The sequence below is a fragment of the Pseudorca crassidens genome, chromosome 3 (assembly GCF_039906515.1).
Source record: "Pseudorca crassidens isolate mPseCra1 chromosome 3, mPseCra1.hap1, whole genome shotgun sequence".
In the NCBI taxonomy this organism is placed as follows: Eukaryota; Metazoa; Chordata; class Mammalia; order Artiodactyla; family Delphinidae; genus Pseudorca; species Pseudorca crassidens.
Window position 1 is genome coordinate 33,966,166 of NC_090298.1, and position 10,306 is coordinate 33,976,471.

The window sequence follows — 10,306 nt, forward strand, 5'->3', positions numbered from 1 at the left end:
GCTCATCTCCATTCCTCGGACCTTACTGGGATGTAAACACACCCCATACTCTGAGTATTTTCCTTCCTTTTCCCTTCCATGTAAAATGTATCTGTCCTGTGTTCTATTTCCTAAGTCCTGTCCTCAACCAAAGCCACAACAAATTAGTCATATAATCAAATCAGCCAGCAGATGTGCTACACTGATGTGCTACAGATTAATATCTGCAATCTTGTTTAAAAGCTTGTTTTTGTCAAAAGACATTTGATTGGGCTGGGTGACCTTCAAAATCTCTCCCAACTCTAATGTTATAAAATTTTATGAGTGGGCTTCCCTGGTGGCGCAGTGGTTGAGAGTCTGCCTGCCGATGCAGGGGACACGGGTTCGTGCCCCGGTCCGGGAAGATCCCACATGCTGCGGAGCGGCTAGGCCCGTGAGCCATGGCCGCTGAGCCTGCGAGTCCGGAGCCTGTGCTCCACAGCGGGAGAGGCCACAACAGTGAGAGGCCCACGTACCGCAAAAAAAAAAAAAAATTATGAGTAACTCTGATCAGAAAAATTTTAAACCTTGGGCCAAGCTAGTTGACAAGTTGACCTTTCAGGTCCCTTAGTTAGATCATTTGTTTTGTTGCTATCTGTGGAAACATGTCACAGCTGCTAGCTGCCTGTCAACCCAAAAGTTTAATAGCAATTTTTAGAGGTTACTATTGCTTGTCTTGCTGTATATTATATACCCTGTGGTGAACTGAAGATGACCCAAATTCTTTGCTGTTCCTCTCATCAATAAATTAGTCTATTTTCCCACTGATGTGGAATCTGGGCTGACTTTGTGATTTCCTTAATCAAAAGGATATGGTAAAAGTGACACTTGCCCAGTTCTGGCCTAGGCTTTAAGAGATATGGGTGCTTTTGCTTTCATATCTGGGAGCCTTAAGCCGCTATGTGAAATATAATGAGAGAGATTGATTGATTGATTGATTGATTGATTCCCAGGCAGCCCCCATCTATTCCAGACATTTCAGCTGAGGTGCTAGACATATGAGCAAATCCATTTTGGACTTCCAGCCCTAGAAATCCTTCAGATAATTAGAGCTGCATAAATAACCCCAGACAAGACCACCAGAAGAACTACCCACCTGAGCTCAGTCTCTAGATGGTTGTTAATATTTCAAGCTGCTGAGTTTCAGGGTGGTTTGTTACACTGCAATAGGTAACTGAAACGCATCCCTGAAGCTGGCCTAATCCTTTCTTTGAACAAAGAAGGAATGGATAACAAACAAAAGATGTTTTTAATGACATTTCTAAACTATTATCATAGTCATTCCACCCTCCAGCATATACCTACTCCTTTCTGTCTACAATGGCACCTCCATAAATTCATCCAACGCTTTCTCAACTGTGTACATGTCTTTAATATCTGTTGCCATCCTTGCAGTCATAAATTGTAATCTCCTGATGGCCAGGAGCCAGAAACTCTTAATAAGTCTTTCATAAAGGCTTTTTAGCAATAATGAATTTCAGCAGAGGCCTTCAGCAACGATCAATGTTGTTTCCTATAAGTCTTACTACTTTTCCACACTGAGAAGTCCAGAAATGGAACCTCAGAGAGAAACTCCACTTTGAAAATCCAATGTCATCCTTTTGACTCGAAAGGGCATTGAAATCATAAGCCCTTTTCAGTGTGCTCCTCCCAACAACAAAATGCATTACGCTGTGGCCACGGGCTTATTCTACAGGAGTATTTTTTATTGGTTAGCTTTGAGGTCGGTTATTCTGAAGGGAAATTCGAAACTCCTCTGCCATGCATTCCTGTGTGACAAATCCCTGACACCTGTGTGGAGGCTCCCAGGGCAGAGCTTGCGTTCTCATCTTGCTGCCCTATGCCAAGGAGTCATCCTGAAAGAATTCATGGATGAAAGAGATTATTACAGTGTGCTCATTCAAATGCTTAGAGTTTACAAACCTTCACCAGAATATCACTAGGCCCCTCATCATCTTTCAAATGTCAAGGAAAAGTGAAATGTTGATTTAATTTTTAATGTTTTTCATAAATTTTCAAAATTAAAATGGTATGAATTTCTTTGGAGTAAAGGATATTCAATTTTTATTCTGGACACTTCTGAATTGTTGTGATTTTTAAGAATAAATGTGTATTATTTCAGTAATTTTTAAAAAATAAGTATTATCAGCAGGGAAATTAAATGTTGTCTAAAATAGTCATATCAATATTTTTTTCATTCTTTCTGGAGCAATCATAGCTCAAGTCCAGAAACTATGAGGTGTGATAATGGGGGTAGAAAAGCCCATTATATATGTCAACAAAGGACTAATATTGTCATGCTTTATCTTAATGTAACAACAACTGACTTATAAATACATTTAGATGCTTCGTGTCCTTGCCTTTGCACTGCATTAATCCTCACATCAAACACCAAACTCTTAAACTCTGAAGAGTATAAAATGCCAGTGTCTGTTTGTAATGCAAACTGTCCCCCATACATTGTGATCTAAAAGTCAAAAGTCAGTCATGTTCCCTAAATCTCTTCTCAACCAGCCTGACTCTGCTTGAAATTCTTTCCAAAGCCATTTGTTGGATTAAATTGTTGTAATGCCTACAGGAGACCTCTTCAAAATACAAACAGTGTTTATTTTAAAGGAATAACCAATTAACCTATTAGAATCAACAGTGTTACCTGATTAAACCGTTATGGTGCAAGGCCCAACTCCAAATAATGGTCACTGCTGATACAGTTTACCTTCCTTATCTTTTTCTCAGGTTACTATTAATTATAATGATCACAAAATCATCAATACAGTTTACTAAGCACCCATAATGAATTGTACCCAGCAGTTAGTACTCGCCACACATTATTTCTAATACTGATACAATTTTATAAAGTACTGTTTTCCCCATTTCATGGATTAGGAAGCTGAGATCAATGAGGCTAGGTGGTTTGTCCAAGGTCTCATAGCTCCTAAGAAACAAAGTTAGGATTCCAACCAGAGCTGTTTGAAAGCAAAGCCCACATTCCTTCTATGCTGTACTTATAATACTTGAGGCCAAGAGAGGGCTGCACCTATGACAAAGTTATAGATTTAGCTGATTTGTGGGGCAAGTTCCCTTTTCTCCATCATATTCTTCTCATCTAGAGCCAGTGGCAGAAAGAAGGTCATTGCAATCACTTACGCGCCCACCCCAGTCCTTTTCCTGCATGTACCTCCTTTCCGGCCCTGGCCCTTAGCCAAGCCTCTGGTCTAGCCCATCCCCCTCTTGTTTCTCTGGTCTAATTACAGCTTTAGGAGACTCACTAATTCAGATGATTATCACAATATCCTGTTGAGTTCACACAAAATAATTTTCTAAAAAAACAAGGATAATTGCACTTCCAGGTGTTTTATAAATAATGAAAAGGTAATAACTCAAACTCATACGATGGGTGCAACTTCCTTCTTAAAGACCTTTACAACCATTAACTAATTGGTATTTAATATAATATTAAATGTCTTTTAACCCATGGAAATAAAAGTGTCTTAAAGTAGACCAGCTCTGACTCTTGCCTGGCAGCAAAGGGGGTTCTGACTCTCATTTTGTGGGGAGCTGCCTCCTGAACATGATGAGGACTGAGTAGAAAGTAAGAACAAAGACTGGAAAATTATGGAAATCTCTCCATTTATTAGCCACGCTGCTCACAAGGCACTTGTTTCGATAATACGTTCCTTTAGCCATATAATTTGCTATTTTAAAAAGTGGCTTCCATCAATTATTATGATGTGGTAAATGATGTAAGGGAAAGGTGAAATCCCAGTGAACTATTATATAAGAGCTGACCTCAGACTGGATAAAAGTCGAAGCCAAAAGCAAACACATGTGAGTTTGTTGCCAACCAGCCCTCTAAAACCTAAGGAAATGCTTCAGACGACCAAATGACAGTTCCCTGGCTTCGTGCTGGCTTCTATGTGGAGTTGTGGCTAGTTTACCCTATTGTTTTATTGTAACGTGTTCTAATCGTTAACAAAACATTTCTCTATTAATTTCTCTATTATTTGAAGGCTCTCTTTAAGGATTTCCAAGTGACCACTGTTTGCATGAAAACATGGTCTTTCAGGGGCACAACTTTGAAACTAACTCTGGAGAAATACATGAGACCCTTCTTGGGTTCCTAGAGCCAAAGACACACAAGTGTAATGCAAACTAAATAGAATGTTGTACAGAAATGTAACATTCAAGAAACACCAGCTCTTAGAGCCAGTAAGAAAGAGATAAAATGTAGCCCACAGATCTCTTGACAGGTGGATGGGCCTTTGAAAAATTGTAACAACTTGAACCAGCCTCCTTAAATCTTATTTCAACATCCTGAACAATATAAAATTCCAGATTGACCTTTAGTATGAAACTTTGGTTCTCTTTTGTTTTATGGAGGATTCTTTTGAGAGACATTCTGGTAACTTCTTCTGTGCTCTTATTCATCCCTTAGCCAAGAGGAACTCATCTCTTACAAGAAATCCTTAGACATTATAATAGACTAAATATTTATGCCCCCCTCCCCCCCACACCAAATGCATATGCTGAATGCCTAACTCTCCACGTGACTGTATTTGGAGATAGGGCCTTTATGGAAGTAATTAAGGATAAATGAGCTCATAAAGGTATGGCCTTGACCTGATAGAATTAGTATCCTTATAAGAAAAAGCACCAGAGAGTTAGGTTTATTCTCTCCGCCATGTGCAAAAACAGTGAGAAGGTGACTGTCTTCACAGGAACCAAATTAGCTGGCCCCTCAATTTTTGCCTTCCCAGCCTCCAAAACTGTGAGAAAATTAATTTCTGTTGTTTAAGGCCCCAGTCTATGGTATTTTGTTATGGTAGCCCTAGTAGACTAATACAGATACTGAGTTAAAAAGAAAATATTCTGCTGGTTGAATGAGAACCATATAACAAAAGAACATTTGCAACTTAAAATCTACAATGTAACTCACTTGTATAGTTTTTTTCAGTTGGACTTCCATGGAAGAATCCAGTTAAAGATTCTGGAGAACCATGACATGGCAAAAAAAAAAAAAAAAAAAAAAGATTAAAAAAAATTGCCTTTCATGTTTAATTTATTTTAATAAAAGAATTTCCTGCATCCAAAAAAAACTAAGAATAAATTTAACCAAAAAGGTAAAAGACTTGTACACTGAAAATTACGACACTGATGACAGAAATGGAAAAAGACAAAAATATTCTGTCCTCATGGATTGGAAAAATCAATATTGTTAAAATGTACACACTACTCAAAGCTATCTACAGATTCAATGAAATCTCTATCAAAATTCCAATGGCATTTTTCACAGAAATAGAACAAACAAACCTAAAAATTGTATGGAACCACAAAAGACTCCAAATAGCCAACACAATCTTGAAAGAAGAATAAAGCTAGAGACATCATGCTCCCTGATTTCAAACTATATTATAAAGTAATAAAACAGTATCAAAACATTGTGGTACTGGCATAAAAACAGACACAGATCAAGAAGAGAACAAAGAGCATAGGAATAAACCCATGTGTATATGGTCAATTAATTTACAACAAAAAAGCCAAGTATGTACAGTAAGGAAAGGACAGTCTCTTCAATAAATGGTGCTGGGAAAACCAGACAGCCATATGCAAAGGATTAAACTGGACTGCTATCTTACACCTTACACAAAAATTAACTCAAAATGGATTAAAGACTTGTACTTAAGAACTAAAACCATAAAACTCCCAGAAGAAAATGTAGGAGGTAATCTCCATGATATCGGTCTTGGCAATGATTTTTAAAATCTGACACCAAAAGCAAAGCAACAAAAGCAAAAAATAAACAAGTAAGACTATCTCAAACCAAAAAGCTTCTGCACAGCTAAGGAAACCACCAACAAAATGAAAAGGCAACCTACTGAATGGGAGAAAATATTTGCAAATCATACAGCTGATAAGGCACAAATATCCAAAATATATAAAGAACTCATAAAATTCAGTAGCAAAAAAATCTGATTTTAAAGTGGGCAGAAGATCTGAATAGACATTTTTTCCACAGAAGATATGCAGATGGCCAACAGGTACATGAAAAGACACTCTGTATCATTAATCATTAGGGAAATGCAAATCAAAACTACAATGAGATATCACCTCACACCTGTTAGAATAGCTATTACCAAAAAGACAAAAAAATAACAAGTGTTGACAAGGATGTGGAGAAAAAGGAAGCCTTGTGCACTATTGGTAGGAAAACAATATGAAGGTTCCTCAAAAAATTAAAAATAGAACTATCATATGATCCAATTCCACTTCTGGGTATTTACCTGAAGAAAATGAAGACTAACTTGAAAAGACATGTGCACCCTCACGTTCACTGCAGCATTATTTACAATAGCCAAGATATGGAAACAACCTAAGTGTCCATTGATGGACAAATGGATAAAGAAGATGTGGTATATGTATACAATGGAATGTTATTCTACCATAGAAAAGAAGGAAATCTTGCCTTTTGTGACATGAATAGATCTTGAGGGTATTATGCTAAGTGATATAAGTCAGACAGAGAAAGTCAAATACCATATGATCTCACTTATATGTGAAATCTTAAAAAACAAAAACAAGACAAAACAAAAACTGAACTCACATATAGAGATAGGTGGTTGCCAGAGGCAGGGGTGGGGAGCAGATAAAATAGGTGAAGGGCATCAAAGGGTACAAACTTCCAGTTATAAAATAAATAAGGGATGTAATATACAGCATGGTGACTATAGTTAATAATACCGTATTGCATATTTGAATGTCACTAAAAGAGTAGATTTTAAAAGTTCTCATTACAAGAAAAAAAATTTTTGTAACCATGTGTGGTGACAGATGTTAACCATGCTTACTGCAGTGATTATTTTGCAATATATACAAATAGCGAGTCAGGCTGTACACCTGAAACTAATATAATGTTATATGTCAATTATACCTCAATTTTAAAAGTTAATAAGTATTAAAAACTGGGAATCACTATGTTTTAACCTGTAATTTATATAATAACATTGTACATCAACTATACTTCAATTTAAAAAAAAGAAAAAATTAATAAATTAATTTTAATTTTAAATTAAGAAGAAAAAGAATTTCCCACAGAACTAACTGTCTGGTTCATCTGTATGTTTACATTATTTGTCATTTATAGCTCAGCACCTAAAGGTATAGTGGAATCCCCTACAGAAATCCTAATGTGTCAAAGACAGCGCTCATCAAATATTCCTTAACTCCCCTATATTTCATAGCCCTCATTATAGGTACATTTGATGTCACATAACTAATTCCAGCCAAAAGGACTCTGGGTAGAAAATGCATGTGACTTCCAGGCCAAGGGAGCTGAGAAAGCCAGTGCACCTCTGCCATCTCTGTTTTCCCACCACCAACAAAAACAGAGGCTGCATGTTCCAGATTCCACAGCTGCAGGATGGAAAGGGAAGTAAGCAAGAAACAAGCATTTATTTGGCAAGCCACTGCGATTTCAAGGTTTTATTTGTTGTGGCAGCTAGGCTTAATTATCCTAATGCATCTTGGAACTCTCATTCTGCAGAAGCCTTTGTAACTTCAATGCTACTTGAAGCTTGAATGTAGACTTCAACCTACCTGCCAAGTTACGATAGACCATGAGCAACTAAACATGGAGATAACAAGGTAGATCAAGCATTAGTGTCTCCATAGGAACCATTTACACTCCTTCTATGTTCCTTGGCCTGAGCTACGTGATGTGGAAAGACGAGAAGAAAAAAGACAGTCTAGCTTCTCATAATACTCGTAGTGTTGTTCCCAGTAAGGTTTTAGACTCCTGCCTCTCCTAACCAGGATGTTACTGATGAACTGGGGTTCTATTGCTTAAAAAATTACATAATTATGCCACACTGAGATTTTATACCTACGTAGAACGATGATCATATGAACCGAGAGGATAAGAAATGAGGATTTAATTGATCCTGTGGGCTTCTACCCCAATTAGAGCAATACAGTTCATAATCAGATTTACAGCAACTTTCCCCGCCATATCCCTGCCAAAGTGCTTAGGGTCTGAAAGAGTAATTAAAAATCATCAAAGAAAATAATGCTAACTAAATCCATAGGCTAGAACTAAGGTGATAGTTAGATTAATGGACATCTTAGCTAATGGTGCATTTTCTTATTCCAAAAGACCAAGGAACCTTCGGTGGTCACTCACCTTCTTTTTACTCATGGAAAAACTGAGGGACATGAAAGCTATCTGGATGGGAAACAGGGAAGACAGGCTAGACTGAAACCCATGCGGACCACTGAGTTTATTCATAGACCCGTGCTCTCTCTCACTCCCCATGCTCTTCCCCTTTGTCTTTTTCCATGCCATTCTCAGATGTCGCCTTCCAGTTCTCAGAAGCTTAAACGTTACCTTTGTTTTTTTTGTTTCTGCCTCTTTTGCCTCCACCTGATGCCTCTGAGTTACTGGGAAAGCAGCCGCACTGCCTGGTTCTCTTGTGACCTTCCTCCACTGGCTTCTTCTAGTGTCTGCTTTTGAAAGGAAAAGAGAGAAAAAGAGTGATTTACTTAATGGATCTTCCCCCTCTCTAAGACCAAGTGGAAGCTTAATTATTAAAGCCTGATGTAGCAACCTGTTAAGATCAGTTTATCCTCTTGAGAGAGTTGAGAGACCAACTCTCTCTTACTAGAACCTCCCTATAAGCAGAATAACTTCTTTTAAATTGTCCATTGGTTCTTCCAGCTACCGTAACAAGCACTTCAGTTGCTTCCTCTGAATGTCGCAGGCCAGAAGAAAAAAACCTGGTTAAAGAACGTTAAGGAAAAAAAAAAAAGGAATAAGAATATTGAGCACTTGCTACACTATGGGTCAAACACAGTTTTATTTGTATTATACAAGAAATTCATCTAACTCACAAAAACTGATGAATTATAAACATAGGCGTGACATTAGTCCAAATACGGCACTTAATAAAAGTTGTCATTATGTGACATTAACACTAAAACATTACTTTTTTTATAAAGTCTTCCTCTGAGAAGATTCAGTTCTTTGATCTTCTCTGAAGTCTCATGATACCAAGAATCTTACGTTGACTATAAAGGCGTTTCTCCATTTGCAGTATTCTAAACATGCCAGAAGGAATCAACATACACCATAACATAAAGGAAGCTTATTTTGCTTGGTGTTTTCTCCACACAATCAGAAAATAACTTCTATTCCTCCATGGTTCTAAAGTGAATTACATTGAGGTGGATTGGAAAGAATGTGGAACTGAGAATTGGAAAACCTGCAGGTTGAATCTGGCTTTGTACCTTCGCCGGCTGTGTCACTTGAAGTTACTGAACCTCTCTATGACACACTTCCTCATCTACTATAAAATGAGGAGCACATTTCCATATTGTCTGTTTTGACCAAAAGAGCTAATATAGGATACATGCTATTTAGGATACATCCATTTAAGAAAATTTTCCATTTCTCTTACATCTCCATATTTCCATGATCCAACAATCAATGATCAGTCACCTACTGTATGTCAAACTCTGCCAGGCACGAGGGATACAATCTGAAAAATATTACCTTTGTCTTCTACAAGACCATAACTGGGTGGAGGAACAGTCATGTACACAAGTAACTCTAATGCAATGTTATCATTGCTATAATAGGGGGACAGTCCAAGTGCTGTAGGAGAACAAGCAGGGAAGTTAGAGTGGCCAGGAAAGACTTCAGAAAGCGTATGACATTTGACTAGTGGCTTGATAGATGAATATTTCATATTTTTGCCTAATAACTTCTTTTTCCTCCCACCTACCACTAATTTAATGGATATTTGGTCTTCCTTCAGGATACATTAAAAACCAGTGCTTCAGCCCACCAAACGACGGCACTAAATAAAATTTCCTTCTGACTATACAGCAGCAACCCAGTTGCCAAAGTAAGAACCACATTTCATCTCTCTGTTGCTATGAGAATGGATCCAAAAAAATTAAACATAATGGAATATAGATGTGGCCTGAAAATATAGAGTCAGTTGAAGCCATCTGAAAAGCCCATGGTTCCCCCTCTTTCATAAGGAAACTATTTTTAGAAATCTCTGAATGCCCTGTGACTTTATGGCTTCTTCTAGTTTAGACATCCAAACTCCTATATAAGGAATTCTAGCCAAAGAATTAAGCTTCAATTTCCTTTTAGGGATATTCTCAACCTATAAGGACATAGGCTGACACACCTGTGGCATGGTGGCTCAGGCATTTCTATTGGGACATCCGTAGCAGCACACTCCAACCAGCCTCTGTCACACACCCATAGCAATGCATTCAAACC